We start from the raw sequence: 22251 nt of genomic DNA on the forward strand, positions 1-22251 counted from the left end.
AAGTAATTACAATAATAATTCGTTAAAATGATAAAATAAGGTACAGGTGGAAGCCATTTTGAATGTTGGCGTGTTAGTGTTAGTGAAGTAACCGTATAGTTTAAATAGCAAACATGCGTATGTAACTAGCTTCATACGTATGCTGCGTATTATGATTTTGACAGTTTGACGTTTATCGCATGGCAGCATCTGCGTATATTGTTATTTACGTTTGTTTAGTCAGTTTGTGTTACGATTACGTGTTGTGCAACTATTTTATATATTATTTAGTGCAACCCCAAGTTTAAATATGAAAAAAATTTCCTGTTACTTCTCAACCACCGGCAGCGGCGCCGATTCCGCAAATAAAAAGCTCAAAACAGAAACGATGACAGAAGATATGGAAATATCGGTACATGTAGATGTTCCTGAATCATCTCTAGCTGATCTCGGGGATCAAGGTCGAACTCAAAACGATTGGCCAGACTGCTGGTCATTAGATCAAAAAAACGATTTTTGCTCAAAAAACGAATGGTTGAACGTACACAAAATGAAACTTGGCTGCACAATTTGCAGAAACGTTGGAACTCTTGGAACTGAAACGACAATGGGAATGAAAATATCCAAAGAATGGGCCAATAATGAAATCACGTATTCTGGGAAAGAGAGGAAGCTACAATTGGGGTCACTTCGAAAAAAAATTTTCGATCACAGAGGATCTATTGCACACAAAGCAGCGTTAAAAATCATTTCTGAAGCCAAAAAAAAGCAGATTGAAAATACTTTTTTAAAATCGTTATCTCGCGAAAAAGTAATAACAGCAAACATTTTTCGAACTGCATATAAAGTAGCTAAGGAAAATCAATCATTCAATATGTTTGAAAGTGAAATTAATCTCCAAGAACTAAATGGGATCGAAATGGGTCATATTCTCCATTCCACTAACGCATGTGTTAACATTGTAAATCATATATGTGATGAAATGAGAAAAAATGTTTTCAAAGAAATTGTTCAATCGAAAAATATATTTTCTTTGATAATTGATGAGTCTACCACCATAAGCCAAAAAACCACCCTCATTGTGTATGTTCGATGCTGTGTCGAAAGTGTTGGAATGAATTCACCAATTAATTTGTTTTTGGATTTGATTGAACTTAAAGACGTAACGGCAAAAGGAATATTTGAATCATTACTCCAATCTCTTGATTTATATGGGATGACAGAAGAATATTTAAAAAAATATTTAGTTTCGGTTGCATGCGACGGCGCTGCTGTGATGTTAGGTTCTAAAAATGGAGTGAAAAAATTGCTGACAGAAAAATTTCCTTCAATTATAGTTTGGCATTGTACTAATCACAGATTAGAATTATCAGTAAGTGATGTTGTAAAAAAAATTTCAGGGATCAATAGATTCAAATCATTTATTGATAAACTTTATGTTTTATACCACGCGTCGCCGAAAAATAATAGAGAGTTGCATTTATGTGCAGAATCACTAGGCGTTGAGGTACTGAAAATCGGAAGAGTTTTAAGTACCCGATGGGTGGCATCTAGTTTTCGTTCAGTTTCGGCTGTGTGGAATAATTATGAATCCCTTGTGCGTCATTTTGAAGAAGCGATGAATGACCCTACAAGAGATAAAAATGACAAGTGTACTTACAGTGGCTTAAAGAACAAAATAACATCAACAGCATTTTTATTGGATCTAGCATTGATGTGCGACGCTCTCCAAGAATTGTCGGAACTTAGTTTGGACCTACAAAATCGCAATGTGAACCTTTACATTGCAAATCGAAAAATAAATGAACTCGTTCAAGTTTTTGAAGAAAGAAAACAGAATTTTGGACCCTATTATAAATGTGCTGCAGCTGCTATAAGCAATCTGCATTTTCGTGGAGTTTTACTTCACGAAAAAGTTTCTAAAAATGATCCTCTTATTGATCCGAAAATATTTTATTCCACGTTGAAAACGTCAATTGAAAAAAGGCTGCTAGATAATAAAGATGTTGAGTTTGCACTTTGGGCTCGCGTACTTGACCAAAAATATTGGCCTGAAGACATTGATAATCGGTTGACATTTGGAGAGATGGAAATTAGAAACATTTCGATCAGGCTACAACTAGATGAACGAGAAATGATTCGTGGATTTCGCGAATACATTCTCGAAAAGACATATTCTGAAAAACTCTTGCGTTTGGTATATGCTCTGAATTCTATTCCCATTTCTTCAAGTGAATGTGATCGGGGGTTTTCGCAAATGAATCTTATTATTACCCCAACAAGAGCTTCGTTAAACACTAAAACAGTTTCGGCACTCTTGTTCATCAAACTCGTGGGACCACCCTTGACACTTTTCGATCCTTCAAAATATGTTGATAGGTGGTTACTTAAAGGAAGACATTCGGCCTTAGACTCTAACACTAAGAAAAGGAATCGAGATGATGTATCAGACGAGAATTGGAAAAAACTTTGGAAATCACTCTAAACTTTTATTCAAGTTCATAAATAAATACATTACATATGTATTTACAATTATATTTTAAAGTTAGTCTTATTTAGTCTTATTTGTACAATATATTTCAAATATAATGTATGTATTTTATTGTTTCTGTAGCTTTGTTTTGACTAAAATAAAAAATTATCGTAAAAATCAACCTTTTTTTGTTCGCTTCGTGGCATAGCTCCTTTAAATTTCATTTAAGTGACATTTGAATATAATTTTATTTAGTAAAAAGCTTGACATGAAGTGAGTTCCGGCACCTTTTTTTTAAAAAAAAAAAAGCCCTGTGTATACCTACCTATTCATATTAAAAAAATATATATATTAATAATGAATTGGTTAGTTAAAATATTATTTTTCGGCGTTTTCTCGATTTCATGTTATTATAATTGAACTTTATATTTATTCATCATCCGTAAATAAGTATTTTTAAGTTTATGAAATAACAAACAATATAAGTAGGTAAAATACTTGAAAGGTACCTACATATTACATTATATATTATATTATTGTTTGAAATGTGTTGGTCAATCGATCTTTAATAATTAGGTACAATTTATATTAATCAAGGCGTTTACGTAATAAATAAAATAAGTCTATAATAATTAACAAACTATACCGTATTCAGTACCTACATGTATTCTGTACCTACATTATTATATATTATGTTGACAAAGCGAATTTGGATGTAGGTGCATATTACTGTCAATAGACTATCGTTTGAAATAGGTGTTAGGTATCTTCGGCTTAAAATTGCTTATTCTATTTTTATTACTAAACGTATTTTATAAAAAACGCGCTAACTCACATTAGATAAATTTCAAGAAAAGTTGACTCAAAAAATTCAGCACGAAGCATAGGTAAATGAATATTTTTTCATAGTGTGGTATATTTTTTTACATTATTTTTAAAATAACTGGAGTAGAGTGTACTAGATATTAATTTAAGTCGAAATGTTCATATGTTAAAAATTTCACCTTTAATTTAAAATGTGTACACATATTTTTGTTGAAAGATAAATAGTATGGATAACATTAATACATTATTATAAACATTATTATGGACGCTAAACCAAGAGATGTTACGGAGACTTGAAGCTTTCGAGATGTGGCTGTATAGATGCATCCTCAAAATTTCTTGAACTGACAGAGTGACAAATGTTGAAATTCTCAATCGAATGGGAAAGGACCAAGAAGTTCTACGTAGTATTAAAACCAGGAAACTACAGTACCTCGGCTACATTATGAGAGGACAAAAGTACAGTATTCCCCAACTTATCATTCAAGGAAAGATCAAAGGTAAGCGTAGCAGAGGACGGCGCCGCATATCGTGGCTTAAAAACCTCCGTGATTAGTACGAGTGCATCTCCACTGAACTATTCCAGGTAGCAGACGACAAAGCTAATATTGCCTTGATGGTGTCCGACCTCCACTAGGGGATAGCACAATAAGAAGAAGAAGATAAATATTTATTTCTGAAGAAAATCTCACAAATGGAAAATTCACTGTTGGAATATGAATACGTATAATATAACAAAAACAGTAAAACAAAATAGTAATAAGTAGCAGTGTAAACTTAATAATTATATATCCTCTTTGACAACAAAAGTCAATACCACCACCTGTCACCTGACCAAGGCTACTAAAAACCATCCACACATTATATATATGGTGGATACAGAATGGTGACATGACTTGGGAAGATAATAAGAAAATAAATAATCTAGGAAAAAAAATTATATTGACTGGTGAAACATTTCACCAAGCATGGATTTATATTTTATGAGTTGTATTGTTTTGTGTAACTACGTCGAAATATATAATATCTATTATATTAATCACTAGGAAGCCGATGTTTGTAATAGGGAATTATTTTTAATTTATCTGTGGAAATATCTGGGTACGTGGGAAAGCCCCAGATATTTAAAAATAATCTGATCTAACTACCTCATTAGCTCGATCAGGGGTTAAAAAATGATTGGCCTTTGTCATGAGAATTATACAAAATATTATAATAGCGTTAAAAATATTTTTAATAGGACAAGAATTTCGAAAAATGTCTAACTCATCGGCTAACAGTCTAAGAGCCGGCTGTCCAGTGAATTCGTCCAAAAATATCAGCAAAATATAATATAAAACATTGGAGTGATCCTGAAATCGATAATTCAATACCTACTTTGATTTAAAATACAAAAGCCGATTGCCAATAAGTAACGCAATTTAGAAAGTGCTTCAGAGAGAATTATAAAAGCATTAGCTCACTTCGATACAAGTAGATAGGACTCGTATAGCTTAGTGGCCAGAGCACGCATCTGGGCGCGAATCCTATTGGATGTCGTATTTTTTTAGTTAGGTTAAATTTAATAATACTGGGTAATTATTGAGTTTGGAAGAAAATAAATCATTAAATCGACATTGACTGATTATATTGCAGTACGTATTTATAAATTAAATAATTAGTATAACACAAATTATGACTTAATAAGTAGAATTGAACAGTAAACATATTATTAAATATATCGATGACCCAATCACATGAACGTTTTTTAACTGCAACCGGTTTCGTCCACCCAGAGGCTAGTCTAGTCAGTACGATAAAAATTGCGTTTTATTAAATTAAATCAATAATAGAATTCATTTCCACCATGAATTTACAGTTAACATAATTAATAAAAGAAATATTATATTAAACAGAATTATACGAGTGAACACAGTTTGAAAATCCCTTTTTTTGAGAAAAAATAGGTTTAATAGTATTATTTCGATCAGGGTTGGCAAACCTTTTTACGTACGAGGGCCAAAATTTTTAAATAAACTCAAGTGACAATAATTAGTGACAAATACCATATTCGCAATGGAAGGACAGATTATGAGCGAACGCGGGCATGGAAAGTTAGAGTGTGACACACACACTGACAACGAATGCAGTCAATTTTAACTTATATAACAAATTCATACAATAAAGTAGGTAAAAACTTTATCACCTACCTATTAAGTCAATGATCACAATAAAAAATATAACAATAAATAATAATAAAAAATTAACAAATAAATTATGATAAGTTGAAGTATTTGAAGTGAAGTGGAAAAAAGTAGCATGTAAGAATAATATCGAATATTTGTTTCACAAGATTGATATCATTGATATAGGTATTTCATTAGTAACCTCCGTTAAATTCCCAATACGTTGCTATGTTCCCAGAATTGACAATTTTACACCTCTTGAGTGTAGTAAGTATTTTTATTGATTACATTTACCAATGATATATTATTATGTTTTGACGATTAATACTCATATCGAATGTATTATTAGTGAGAAGGTAGGGTTTTTTTTACAAACACTTCAATTATTCATAATTTGTTTGTTATATTTTTATTGTGAACTTAATGGTAGGTGATAAAGTTTCACCTAATTTATTGTATTACTTTATTATATAAGTTAGAATTATTAACTGTATTCATCGACAGTGTGTATTTACCTTTTGGTAAATGCACATAGTGCCCGAAGGTGCCGAAAGGCGAAACTCGGGTCGCAAAAAACGATTCAAATGGAAAAGTACAAAACTTCAATCCATTAAAATTTATTCGTTTAGTTTACTTACATTCAAATATATAGGTATGTTGAATTTTTGAGAGGTTATTAAGAAAAGTAGTAAAATATTCGGTTAGGTAGAATATATTAAAAGTGTATTTACATTACAAGTTTTAGGTAGATAGGTAGGAAGGTACCTAATATTGTATTATTAGGTTCCTCCATTTATTCCTTTATTTTTATGGAAAGTAATAAATATTTTGTGTAGTTTTCGTATGTTATTTTGTTATGAGGTTTTTTGAGATTAATATGTACGTATATTATGTTATTTAAATATCATAAGTAGGATTATAAAATACCCATACGATGTCTATTTATGAACTGCATTTTGTTTTTATATTATTAAAATGTATTGTCTAAAATAGGTTGTCATTGAAAATAAATGTATTAATATAATTGTCGTTTTATTTATCAATTTTGCTTAGCACTGCATAATATTGTGTTTTATTTTATTTTATTATTTAATATAGGTACTGTCTTTTCATCAAGGCTTTACTGTGAGTTAATACCGTTAAATAAATTCATATGTAAGTATTATTATAAAAATATAACTTAGCAAATAGTGAATATTATTAATTACTATAAGGTTACTTTACATATTTATCCATCAACCTACTGAAATATTTACAGCAGATTATTTTCTTAAATATTTAAAGATATTTTTATTTACCCTAAAACACACTTTAAAATGTATTGTTTTAATTTAAGAAAAGTCTGAAAGAATATTATTTTCATTCAAACTGGCTCAATTTAACTAATAAACTAGAAACAAGCAAAAAAATAAAAAACACACGACGAAATAAATAACAATAGCTTTAGTGTTTTATGGTTGTATTTTAAATCATATACATTTAATAAACTTAAAAAAATACCATATAGGAATACATATATTTTGGTTACTGTTTTTATTTGGTGTTTTTCCTCGCTTTGAGTTTCGCATAACATATACTTAATTATCCCCTTTATAGGGACACCTACAGATTTGTAAATATAAATAAAAATACGTAAATTTAATTGTGCACATCTTTAAAAGACGAGGAAAGAATTCCATTATTTTTATAAACATCATATAATATACTATACTTAAATAAAAATGACTAAAACTTCCAATAAAGTTACAAATTCGCTTTGTCAACATAATATCTAATGTAATATGTATATACCTTTCAAGTAGTTTACCTACTTATATTGTTTGTAATTTCATAATCTTCAAAATAATTATTTACGGGTGATATAGGTACACATATAAAGTTCAATAATAATAACATGAAATCGAGAAAACGCCGAAAGACAATATTTTAACTAATTAATTCATTATTAATATTTGATGTTTTTAATATGAATAGGTAGGTATACACAAAAATTACTTAATTATGCACATCTTCAAGTTCTGGCGAGAAAAGAATTCTTTTCTTTTATAAACAGCATAAAGCATGAATAATAATTATTATCTATCATAATAAAAATATATTAAGCGCAAAATGTATTAGGTACAACCACTAAGTAGATAGAAGCATTTATTAAAGTGTCGTGTCTACTTTCTCTACGAAGTCGTTACGTAGGTCTTTTCCTTTGCGCATTTTATTCAGCGGTGCGGCGTCCAATCTCCCGGCGGCCAGTTGGGCCGGTGTCAAATTGGGCCGGCGCCCGATTGTACCGGCGTCCGATCGTCCCGGAGGCCAATTGGGTCGGTGTCCGATTGTACCGGCGGCCAATAACCGGAGGCCAATCGGCGGAGGCCAGTTCGCGGTGCCAAATCGTCCTAGACCCCCCGAAGCAATTCGGTTGAACATAGTTATCGCCCTCCCAATTGGCATTACCAGTGGCAGGTTGATTCTGCACCTTGGGAGAATAAACAACTTTTGCTCTCTATTTCTATGATAGTTATTAGGGACACACAGGTCAACACTGCCCAGAATAGCAGAGTTCTCATTTATACCTCGTATAAGTCAAAAAAAAATCGTAGCGAAATAAAGATCTCTTCTAAATTGCAGACTGCAGTAGGTAAGCATACCTAGGATATTATTACCGTATTATACGCAATATACCCACTTACATAATAATTGATTTAAGATTCATACAACCTCGACTCTACGGATGCCCATATTATGATCTGTTTATTAGTCAAAATGTTAATTTACTTTTTAACTATTTCATTTGAATCGTTTTTAGTGACACGGATTTTGCTTTTCGGCAAATTCAGGAAATGCGCACATTCATCTTAATATAATTAATACACACCGATTACAACTATGTACTGATTATATCAGGTAACATAAAATCAATGGTAAATGTATTAGTTTTTCTGTGTGGTAGTAAGGACCTATAATTCGCGATTTTAGAGAAATGTGAGATGCGATAATTAAAAACTTTTTAACTAATATTTACGTATGTATCACAATTTAATGTTTATCACGTAAAGGCAACGCGCATTCAATGTTAGTAATATTTGAAGATCTTTTATTAAATATATATACATGTATAACGAGGCGTATACAGATTGCGAAAAATGCGATGGTACGTCTTACCACTATATGGAAGGATCGGTGAATTTCAAATATCTCAAAACTGATGCTTGTGCGAACATTAGTGTTCTCCATATTTTATACGATATCAAGTCATGGACCCTGAATGCAAGGGAGCTGAAGGCACTAATTGATGGCCTCAAGATGTGGTGTTGGCTACGAATGCTTTTCATTTCTTGGACAGAGGACGAGGTGTACCAGTCAATGATCCAGAGAAAAGGCAAAGTAGAGCGCTGGCGCGTTGGAGCGACCAAGTGAAGTAGCTGACTGGGGGCAACATTCACTGAGAGAAGCAGAGGATTGAGAGGAGTGGAAAGTCATGGTCGCTCAAAAGATGACAAAATTCAAAGGCGGTCACGATCCTCAGCCATGAAGGAACGACCAAGAAGAAAAAACATGTAATCCAATGACAGTAGTATAGTAATATACTTGAAACAATTACAGGGATATTAAAACAAAATTTTGAAATTTCTACTCGATAATTAGTATACCGATTCTATTGTTTGTAAACACACAAAAAAATCTTACATCACACCATATTATTTACTCTTGTAGGGAATTATTCCGGTAACTAGTATTTTAATTAAATCTCCAGTATTAATTAATGCTTACATAATATAAATATATTATACATATTCAATCATTAAGATCGGAAATATTGCCAGTAAATACTCAATTTTGCTGCGGTATGTTTGTAATATGGAATAAGTATAAAAAAATGTTTGCGGTAGAATTCTATGTTACGTCGTTATCGCGGACATAAATTGGATGTGTTCCAGATTTTCATATTAAGACTAGTTTTTGCGGGCTAAGTATTAGAATTTTTGCAGACTATAAGAAAATATTTTTTGTTAATTTTCTTATATTAATTGAGAAAAAAAGTACATACGAATAATAATTATTACGAGAAATGGGTACAGACAAATTAAGTCGAAATAATTAATATTGATTTGAAAATTTTAACGTGTATATTATATAATATATTCTAATTGATTTAAGTTTTGTACTATTCCATTTGAGTAATGTTTTTCAGCGCATTTCAGACACTATGCGCATTAAAAAATGCAGCCTGACAGCGGATATAGTTATATACCAAATGTATACAATAAATTACAAGATAAAAAGAACTTTATATACCTACAACGTTTTTAAATTTTCTGTTGGATCATATAAACTTGACTTGAGTAGAGTAGAGCAGAAATAGTACTGAAATGTTATTCCTAACATGCACATTTCATTCACATTAAAATATGATGAATACGTTAGTACTGGAACCACACATTGGTTGAACATTATACGTTTGAGACAAAATGGGAGAACACCTTTGGAATTACTATTAAAGCACTCAAATGCGCTATATGCCAGTTACGTCAGCGAAAAATTTGGCAATTATTTATAGATAAAATAGTATTATTTTAAAACAATGTTTTTGACGTTATTGACCCTTTCAAAAATATATAATAATTTCAAGATAAAAAGAACCTTTTATTTACAACGTTTTTAAATTTTCTGTTGAATCATATAAACTTGACTAGACTAACTTAAACGATCAAAAAAAATTGTACTTGATAGAAATACTGAATAATGAAATGTCATTCCACATTGATTTCCATAGTAACGCACGTATATGTTATTAATGATTTAGTCGCCATAGGAAGCCCTAGCAAACAATAATGGTATCGAAATAACTTTTCATATAAAACAGAATTAACTAAAAACGAATTCAATTCTAATTAAAGATGGCTAAAAGTATTAAAAAATGCATTGGCATCGTGTTCTGATAATATATTCTAAAAGTTTAAAATGTCTATCTAGTCGGGAAGTTAGTTAAAAATCCATTGTAAGTTTTGTACTTGGCGAACAACCACTGGACAAATAAGAATACAAGCTAGGAAAAACGTTGTAAAATAACGTAAAAATATTTTTACTAAGTAAAAAGCGAAATGTTTGAAAATATCGTAATAGTTAGACACATTAGACACCCATTTGAATAGAATACATTCGGCAAGTGACAACCCTGACATTTTGATGACAATGTTTATGCATTTAATTTAATGCGATTATAGTTCATATATTAATATTGTTTATTTGCTTTTTTTATTTAGTAAATTGGTAGATATATTTAGTGACATTGCCAATCTGCTAATTTTATTAAATTTCCAACATGTTAGGGTAATCCCATTGTTCACGAGTAATGATAACTGAATGTGGTTACTGAATATCTCTAATGAATCTACTATATATTTATAGACATTTCAAATTTTCAAAATTTGATTTTACACTTGTTATTTTACTTAGTTTTTTTTTGACTTTTTGGTAATAATATTTTTACGTTCTTTTATTTTATTATTGTTAGATATAAACAAAAATTAACTGTATTCGTTGTCAGTGGGCATTTTCTATGTGTTAGTGCGCCTAGTGGCAAAAAGCATAAACCGAAAAATATCAATTATTTGTTTATATCTTATATGGATGACGAAATTCAAATGTGGTCATGATCCTCAGCCATGAGTGTACGACCAAGAAGAAGAATATTAATTCTACTGTTTTATAAACTTTGTTATTAATACATTACAATTAGTCGAAAGTAACTATACATGTTTTTTTACATAATATCTATGATTTCTCCAAACAAAAAAAAACTTAGGAATTAATAGTCAAATATTAATTTGTAACATTTTAAGTTACATAGTATTTAAAAATAATTGCAACCTTATATAATATATTATGATATTTAAAAAATACAGTTAAAACCATGAAGAAATAATTAATTGACGAATTGTATTGATAAATGATCCTGTCGAATTGGCGTATTACTCTGTGACATTTTTTTTCAGAATTTTTGATTCCTCATTTATTTAACATGACACAAAAATTCTGGCAACTTTGCGTCAAAATATAAACATACTAATATATCAGATATTTTTTTTACCATATTATACGATCCCAATAAGATCATATTATAATCACCTCAATACTACAACTAGATAACTCTGATTTGGTCATTGTTGGGAAAATGAAATTTAAACTTTACTCGATTAACATAAATCTAGGCTATAATTATTATATAAAATAAAATAAGTGAAAATTGTGCTTTTCTAATTGGGAACAATTAAACAATGGTTTAAAGTTATCTAATATTTTCAAACAAAAAATTAATACAGTTCTCATTAACTTCTGACTTACCTAGTTGTATTATTTTGTAGAAAGGGAAATGTAGAATCACATTTATTAGCTATTTCAAAAACAATGAAAATCAAGTTATCTAGTTGTAGTATTGGGGTGACGATATATAGGCTTTCATAGAATGGTGGTTTGAATTTTAAAAAAATTACGAGAAATAGATATTAGCCAGTTGCTCAACATATTAGATTCATACTCTGACTCCAAACACAAATTGAAATACAATATATTGTGCATGTTCCATACCCAGGATTCTAACGTTGGGCTCACTATATTATAAACCTACATGGACGTCAGATATACTTACCTACATAAAACGACATGCAATTAATGTTGGAATATGTTTTGTTAAAACTATAAATTAGCAAAGTATATACTATTTTTCTTCCCAAATCCTCAATTACAAAATACGTGGCCCGTTGAAATATTAGCTGCAACCTCACTACGATAATAAGGTATAATATAAACTACCATTAATACATAATATACAGTTCTTTTAAATCAAAACACAGGTAAATATTAACATTAAAATAAAAGAGAATACTTAGTACAATAAAATTAATAGTACTTATTCCACATACTTTAATAACGATCAGAACCGATTCTGAACTGATACCAAATATACTATCTTAAAGACAATACTTATTAATCAAATATATAAATATAAATCAAACATCATAAATATAAATAATATGTGAATTTAAATTTGTTTAGAAAAATAACTACCTATAAGATTTTATATTGTTATAAGACACGTCAGTGGTAAAGGGTGGAGGTAGGCTGCTAAGATCCGCCATAAATAGTGCACACTAAACTTTTTCCATCATACGTATTTGTTTTCATTTAAAAAAGAATACAATTTACAGACGGTGTTGATTAGTTTTTAAAATTCAATTAAACCCTGCGAAACCAAGCCATAATAAATAATAGTCAAAAAATTCTCGTATATCTATAAAATATCTAAAATTATGCAATTAAATCATACATTAACTTTGGATATTTTATAGATTGATTAATATTTTTTATCTATAACAGTTTGGTTTAGGAAGGTCTTAATGAATTTTAAAACAAATGAACCAACTATATAACGTGTAATATTTATTCTAAATCCAACGAGAACAAAGTATGAATGAAAAAGTGTACACAATTTTGTCGTATCTCTCAAAGTATACCAAAACTATTATGGATTGGTTTAGGCATGGTTTAACACCATCTGTAAATATTGTAGTCTTAGTTCAATAGAACTTAGACGGACACCCACGGTGGCCGCGCGGCTTAAGCGTTGGACTATCACGCTGTGGGTCCCAGGTTCGAATCCTGGGTCTGGCAAGTACACATATTGTTTTTTAATTTGTGTGTGATTCAGGGTATGGACCTAATAGGTTGAGCAAGTGGCTGACATCCATTTCTCGTAAAAAACAAAATCTGTTAATACAAACCTCTACTCTGTGGAGGCCCATATGATCATATTAGGATCGGACATGGTCGGTTCAAAAGAAACAAATACGTATTCCTAATAAAGATTAATGTGCACTATTTATGGCGGATCTTAATAGCCTACCTCCACCCTTCGCTACTGAGACATGTCCTTGCGTAGATAAAATTGATGGTTATCATGTTTAAATTATATGGAGTTAGTAATACGTACTTCTTTTGTTTTAGTTTAATTAATACAATATTTTCATCATGAATAATTGAGAGTTAATACCGTTATAGGTATTATAACTATGCAATGTATTTATAAATCTAGTAGTTACATTCTTAACATCAAAAAATAATAATAAAGAGTATATTTTTACCTTGTAAGTAGTATAATACATCGCTCGTAACTATATATATTAAATTATTGTTAATTATTACCGAGATAACAAATGAAAAACGTTATTTTTTTATTAATTTTGACAGAATATACTAACGGAAATTAAGTTTTCGAAAACATGTTAAGATATTATTTTAAACACCACACTCAATAAAAGCACTTTACACATATGCAAATCAATATAAATAATTTACAATTAATTATTATTAATGTTAAAGAGTATATACTTATTAAATATAACTAATTTAGTTTTTTTTAATAATATACAGACACCAAATCAACAATACACAAAGACCGTAATTAAAAATTCTAAATTAACAACATGTCGTTTGCACGGGGCCTGTAGAGAGTTGTACAAACAATGCACAAACAAAAAAAATCACAAACTTGTCTATGAATAATTTTGTATTCGCTACAAAGAGTAAAAGTGCACCGGTATTATTTATTTTTTATCGTATTGCAACACTTTTGTCTCGCGAAACGTCACTAACGGGATTTCGTATGCAGCTTGCTTTGTGCAGAGCTGCCCACCGACTGTGCCTACGAGGTTCTCTCGTAATTGCTAGTTTTCAGTCGCAAGGCTTTCACTCTTGCTAAATTGTGGCAGAAAAACTAGACCGTATAAAATTTTGTAATACAGCACTGAAACATACATATTTTTGAGAAATAATTATACAGAGCGGAATTGAACCTCTACCTAACAGATTTTTTTTTTAAATTATTAATAACCATGTCCTTGTTTTTTCATACAATGTGGTTGTTAGTAATTTTGAGCAATCACAAACACCCAGGCTTTGAGAAAAACACATAAATATTGTGTCCTCACTGGGAATCCCAGGACTCTCGGGTGGAAGGCCAGCGCCTTACGCACCACACCACGAGACTGCCAATTATTCAGCAAACGATATAATAAAGAATATTATATTCTCATTAATGTATATAATAATCCACGCCCACGCTGGCCGCGCGGCATAAGCGTTGGACTATCACGCCTTGAGTCCCAGGTTCGAATCCTAGGTCTGGCAAGTACACATATTATTGTTTTTCAATTTGTGTGAGTCAGGGTATGGACCTAATAGGTTGAGCAAGTGGCTGCCATCCATTTCTCGTAAAAAAAAAACACAATCTGTTAATACAAACTTCTACTCTGCGGAGGCCCATATGATCCTATTAGGATCGGACATGGTCGAAAAAAAATGTATATAATATATATACGTAAGAACTAGTATAACATATATCCAAAAATATCGCTTGGTGTACTTATATGAACTTTTATTATGAATAAACACAAACGGTCAATAATGGAGGAGCAAACATTCAAAAAGTTATGATAATTTTGTTAATCCTACATATTCTGACGCTGAAGTACCTACAGATTTATATCGTTATCAAGTTATAAACTTCATTTATAAACACGTCGATACAAAATATAATATGCTAATGCCAACGATGGCTAAGCAGATGACGCGATGGCTTATCATGTCATGGTCATGCTATTTTTCAATTATATAGATATACATGTGAGTTTAGAGCAAGTGGCTAATATCCATTTCTCATAAAAACACAAATCTATTAAAACAACCTCTATCCTGTGAAGACCCATATGAACATCTTAGGATCTAACATAGTTATTTATATTATATTATTATATATCTAAAAAATTGACTTCATTATGCATTTAAATCTTTTTAATATAAATCAATTAATAAGTACTTATAAATAACAGAAAATAAAGTATTCACCTTATCCCAAAAACTCAGTTAAAAAAGCATGCAACAAATAAAAATATTAAATCACTATAGTGCTAATATTTCAATAACTCTTACCGATAATGAAAGCTTATATAACGAAATTACACTTAACATTATTGTTTTGTCGATTGCAATGTTGAAAATACTAAAAATTATGTTCTCTCTTATACGGTTCTCTTCTTCAGATCGAAAACCACACTGTAAAAGCTGCACGTGGAAAATGGGTCTTAAGGTTCGTGTACGATACTACGACTATAGGTACAAGCTTCGTGTATTGTCGGCTAACTAGAGCGAGACGAACCAGTTCCGGTGAGAGAGAAAGCGTTTAAGAGAAGGTGGTTCAATATAATTTAACTTATAATAATTCAATTATTGTAAATAAAAACAATATCAACTTTTCGGCATTACCGACACCCACGTGGATGTTGTTTAATTCCAGTGAATATTTAAATTTTTGAATATTACTTACACATCTGGTCATTATTTATAAGTGCTGTCTTAATTATACGACCATACGAAATAATTGTTATTAAATTCCTTTGACTGACAGATAACAGATATTGGCGTCCCCAAATGAATCATAAAAGAACCAGAGGTTTTGGGTATTATCAAAATTGATAACCGACTCCGTAACGAGATTACAAACATAATCATTCCCTAACTCATTATATAAAAAAAGATCAGCGCTTAACGTAGCAGAGGACGATGCTACATTTAGATACTTAAGTACTTATTCTCAAAATAGAAAAAAGCTTACTTCAGTAATAGAATCGTTCTTTTTATAGGTTGTGCAAACCATGATATATATCAATCCGCGGAAGGGTACAAAAAAACATGACTATTTCTATCAAAATATTTGTAATGTTCTTATAGAGACATTGATAAATTTTTTACACAGAACGCTAATAAAATCAAAAACAATAATATAAACACCCAGATTTTGATAACGTTATATAAATATATTGTACCCACATCAGCACATTTATTCCATTATACCCGCCGCGGGTGGAATGTATCGCGACGGGATTATTGAGTTGTTATTAACATTGAATACTTAAAATACATAAATGGCCTAGCGTAAAAACAACTCAATATATTTTTATTCAACGAATAATTTACAAGATTTACAAATATAACATTCTTTATTGAACATACACAACACCTATAAGTAATATAATATAACTATTGGAAAAAATCTTGTTTTTGAAAACAAAAAAATGCTACATCCAGCGGGTTAGAATCCGCGCTCCATGTGCTCTGACTTCTAAACTAAGTATCTCCTATCTAATTACAACAAAATTAACTAGCGATTAATATAATTCACACTGAAGCGTTTTTTAAATAGCGTTATTGCTTTTTACAATCGACTTTTGTATTTTAAATCAAAGTATTAATAATTTACCTTAATTATTAACAATTGTCAAGATCTCTCAAAATTTTTGTTATAACGTGCTCACACTTGCTAATAATTTAATAAACTATTTTTTTATTCAAAGAAAAATTAACAAGATTTAAGAATGTAACATTTTTTTATTCTTCTCGACCATGCCCGATTCTAATAGGATCATAATATGGGCCTCCACAAAGTAGAGGTTTGTATTGACAGATTTTGTTTTTACGAGAAATTGATGTCAGCCACTTGCTCAAACTATTAGGTCCATACTCTGACTCATACATAAATTGAAAAACAATATGTGTATTTGTAAGTCCTAGGATTCGAACCTTGGACCCATGACGCTATAGGTCGATGCTTAATACTTTGGACGCGGAAGACGCACACGGCGCGTAATGACCAGGCGGCCGATCGATGTAATTAACGTGCATTTTAAAGGGAGCAATTAAAATCTCATTATCTATTCAGCAGCGTATGCGTTAAGCTGCGCGGCCATCATGGTATACATACATACATACATAATAACACCTGTGAGAAACATTTAATTCTCACAGGTGTTTTTAAATTGTGTATGTTCAAAAAATATCAGGTAAAATAATTTTTGTATGTAGAAATTGATCCAGTCTGTTCGTTAGGTGATTTCGGCCCGTGGCCTACACGATCCCTCCTCTACGCCAAGCCGTAGAGCCGTAGAGAACGTCGCAGCTCGTGTTATAAGTGTCTACGCCTCTACGCGAATCGATTCTTAACGCTATTATTATTAGTCGTACTCTATAGGGAAGAATAATTTTAATGAGGTAATGTTGTAAGCTCATTGGAAGAAGATATATTTATTTTTTCGAATATAAAATGTGTTCATATTTAATGTTACAAGAGAAAATGTAAATGGCAACTAATTTACATAATACATTGGTACTTCAAATGAAAGTTTTTATTTTATGATCTTTGTGTATTTGATTAGATTCTTCAATATTAAAATATTGGGCGGCGTTCGTGGTACAGTGCGTAAGGCGCTGGCCTTCCACCCAAGAGTTCTGGGTTCGATTCCCGATGAGGATACAATATTTATGTTTTTTTTCTCAAAGCCTGGGTGTTTGTGTTTGTTCAAAATTACTATCTATATAACCACCTTGTACGAAAAAGCAACGACATAGTTATTAATAATTCTAAAAAAATATATATTATAATATATGTATCCACTATACACAATGACATTAATATGGACGAATCATCTGGGGAAAAAAAATGACACTCACTTTATTGTCGGGTCTGCCGAATGGCATAATCTGTTCTAACGCCATTACAATAAAGGTGATATTGCTATAAATTCCTGATGCTTTTTGTTGGGTCTGCCAAATGGTTCGGTTCGAACGGGTTCGCTCAAATGAACATTGACAATATTAGAAACACTGCTCTAGCGCCATTACAATAAAAGTCATATTGCTATAAATTCCTGATGCGTGATATCGCATAATGGAAATGGTGTGATGTCTACCTATACATGCGAATGCGCGAATTTACTTGCTAGCTACTGTATTGAGTGCGTCGTTCATTAATAATGTCATTGACTATACATCAGTACAACGTGTCGAAATGAAAATAATTCTGACAGCTAAGTCAAACAAAAGGACATCGAATTAAAATTGAATCTAAAATATATAAACTTTATCATGATCTGTTGTAAAAATTCTAAATTGAAATTGTCAGGGTAGGTAATTTTAACAAACAAACTTTGTATTTTAATTTGTAAAAGAGAGATATGTCTTCAAATTTAAAAATGACGTAAACTTATAATATCATATAATACGTAAATCAACGAAAAGTCAAGTTGAATTTAAACACCGAAAAAATTAAATTAAACATAGAAATATATGATTTCCCATAAAAGTTGTCTTAAACTCAATCTTCTTTTATCTCTTTTAACATAAACAAAACAATTATCTCGGGATGACTACATAATTGATAACTTTTTAAATATGCTGAGAACTTTAGTAGAAATGAAGATGGGATAGATTACAGTAATAGTATATAGTAAATAATGGATATAAGTAAGCCCAACCTAACCTAACTCGGTCATAATCGAGCATATCACAGGAGTTCCATGCATATTTACCATATACAATGACAGTGATGAAAGGTGACTGTTAGAAAGAAGTAGGCTATAGAGATCAGAGAAAAAGAATACACTTGTCAGGTACACTTGTATACAGGATACAATAAGATAATACAATATTACTACTGATGAATATGTATACACTAAATCGATGAAATTTCAATAGCTCACTGATGACATAAAATCGAGCGATGAGTTTAAATTGTGTATTTTTCTAAATATGTATTCACATCAAAAATCATGAGATAAAATTAGTTTTATTTTTAAAAACAAATCTTTATTTATTTACGTATGTGTGATTGAATGCCATGGAAATATTTTTTTTCTAATTATTAATTATTATTGTCAAAGGCTGCAGTCATAGACAAAAAAATGCAAAGATTTTAGGCTTACGCATCAGAGCCTATTGTTTTGCATACATTTCGATAGACATGGTAAGGTCACATGATATAAACTTCATTCAAAAAAATAACAGCATTCCTAGTGAATAATCCGATAAATACGTTAGACAGATGGCGCAATGTGGCATATTTTTGATATAAACAGATGGTGCTATAATCTATATTTATTTATAAAATATTTCTTTAACAAATGTTGGTAAATATTATTTTATAGAATATAAGTGATTATTTAAATACGTCAATATGCTTTTATGAAGTCTTCGCTACTGTTTAACGACAATGATGCTGAAAATTATTAACATGAAAAGCACAGCAACAAAAATAAATACGTTTGTCACCCATACGCATTTTTAATTTATAAAATAACTTATACAGTCAAGTGCTACCAGATTTTGTAAAATATGGTTCTTGCCAGAGTTTATTCAGACTTACACTCATAGGTTTAAATGTACACTACTGTAAAAGCCTGTAAATTAAGCATAGTCTTAACCTTTTCTATGCCTCACGATATTACTATGGCAATATCTGACAGGACGCAGATTTTTAACAACACATGTTGAATGTAGAGCGAAGCTTTACTAATATCGATATAATACTGATAATTTGTGGCTTAGTATTTCATAATAATTCAAACAGGCGTCACTGAATATTTATTTTTTAAGATTATGTAAATCAATCGACAGTGGCTATTAATTTCAGTTTAAAATTGTACGATATAACTCGCAAAATTTGTATGTGCGGCCTGTCAATCACGGCTTCATAGAACAAAAAAACTCACTGAAGACATAGTTAAAAGCATCTGAAAATGGATCGAGTGAATATTACTATAATAAATAATATATTGTGGCACATCTTTCAATCGTTTAATATACCAAAGTTGGAAAGCTCTGTAGGGTCAATACCCTACCATCCAGCATGACTTGGCAGGAAACCATTAATTTATAACTACAATGTACTCGTATCTTGCAACATAATATTGTTAAAATTCCAAAACAAGCGATTTATGTGAGTCAATCAAAATTCAACAGAAAGCTAATTTAGCAAATCGCAATATCGCAAATTAATGAATACGTAAGTTTATCATGATATGCACAAAAGTTGTTTGTATGAAAATCAATCTCGCGCAAAACTGCATAATTGTTGAAATTAAAATCAATTATTTATAATTTACAAACGAGTCATGTATTGCACAATAAACCTCATAAGCATGATTATGAAAAATAATCAAGTAGTAGATCGCAGCATTTTCTATTGTATCGAATCACTATAAAACACTCAGTAGAAGAAAGCAACATCGTCTTTCAGTCATCAAAAGTTGAACCGTAAGGTTATCGTTCCGCTTGCCCGATCGACCTCGTAAATCCATCAGAACGCATACTCGTGATTTCACTCAGCTATATTATAATCTGTAAACTTACCTGTAATAATTAAATTAATATTTATTTGAAAGGAGATAATAAAACCAGGGTTCGTTTAATACACGCATCAATCTTGTTATTATTGGAGTCAAACCAACCTACCCTCCGGTTCCCTATTATAATCTCCTACCCAAAGCTCTGCATTGAAGAACAAAATTTCTAGAAACTTTTGCTTTCTAGAAGCTTTTACCTAGTTAATTACTTATAAATAGTACAGTCTAATTATAACACATCCACGTAAATTCTGCTTGTTTCATATCCGTACGGTATTTGCAATGAAAATTTCTTTTTGATATTTACCTTGTCGGCATTTTTATCATGTCTAAAGCAATTAAATCTATTCATAGAATGAATAATTATCAATATTATAGTGCTATGTTGCCAGAAACCACACCTACGCCAATATTATACGAAACAAAATTAATAATACACGGCATTAAATAATTATAATAAAAAAACTCAATTAAGTATAACCATGGTCATACAAAATTTTGGAAAACACTTCTGAGAAAATATTTATTATAACCAATAGAAAAAATCTTTTTGAAAAAAGTAAGACACCCGGCAGGAATCGAACCTGCATCTTTTGAGTTTCGCGCCCTGCACATAGACTGCTATGCTACGAGGTGGCATACTAATTGCGAAAAACTTTAACTATTGACACTTAATACTTTACACATTAAAGCGCAAACCATGGTCATTTATTATTAACGTCTTCATAATCATTTTTCTCATTAATGCAGACAGCGTTATCACTTGGATTATATTATCGTTTGTCAATAATTGCTTTCCATTTTGAGCCTCGTTTCCCAAAGTGCGCGCTGAAGGGGCCGTATAAGGTATTGAAGTTCAGGAGAAAATGCGCAATAAAAAGTCGCAAAAATGTTCGCATGTTACTGTCAAGTTTCAAGACTTAATCTATCATTGCTTTATACGATTATAATTCAATAATGTTACCTAATAGCACTTGTACACGTGCATGAGTTTAATAGCAGCAATAGTGTATATTTTAAACTAGCATGACAATAACTGTTAACACATAAAAGACACAGACTGTCTCTGCAATCTCATTCTTCAAGAGTAAGCGAGACGCGATGTTGTCATTTTAAGATACTATTTGTCAGGTGAGAAAGAGTCAGAAGTCAGGAGAGAACCTCAACCTAGATTGCCTGTTCTTCAAGCCAACCGGATCCCGGCGTCCTGGAAGGCCGCTAAATACTATCTACAGAGTGTATACGGCGGAGCTACGGGATGCTGGTTTGACCTGGAACGAAGCAAGAAGACTGCCGAGGACAGGGATTCTTGGACCTGCGTGGTGTCCATATGCCCCAATTAAGGGGCATATATGGCCAAAGAAGAAGAAGATGATTTGTCAGGTAGTGAAAATCGGTTAACCTCAAATGAGTCTTTGCGCGGTGTAGTTCGTTTTTTTTGCCGGCAGGTTCACCATTATCGTTCTACTGCGCAGGCGCATATTGAAAAAATCTCAACTGTCGCATGAAAATTCAGAAGCTTCCGAACTTTTTTGATTCATGCATGCAATCTTGCAACTGCAGGATATTACATGTTTACACGTAC

The sequence above is a fragment of the Rhyacophila brunnea genome, unplaced genomic scaffold (genome assembly GCF_057557595.1).
Source record: "Rhyacophila brunnea isolate RB1 unplaced genomic scaffold, BYU_Rbru_1.0 scaffold_9, whole genome shotgun sequence".
Taxonomy (NCBI): domain Eukaryota; kingdom Metazoa; phylum Arthropoda; class Insecta; order Trichoptera; family Rhyacophilidae; genus Rhyacophila; species Rhyacophila brunnea.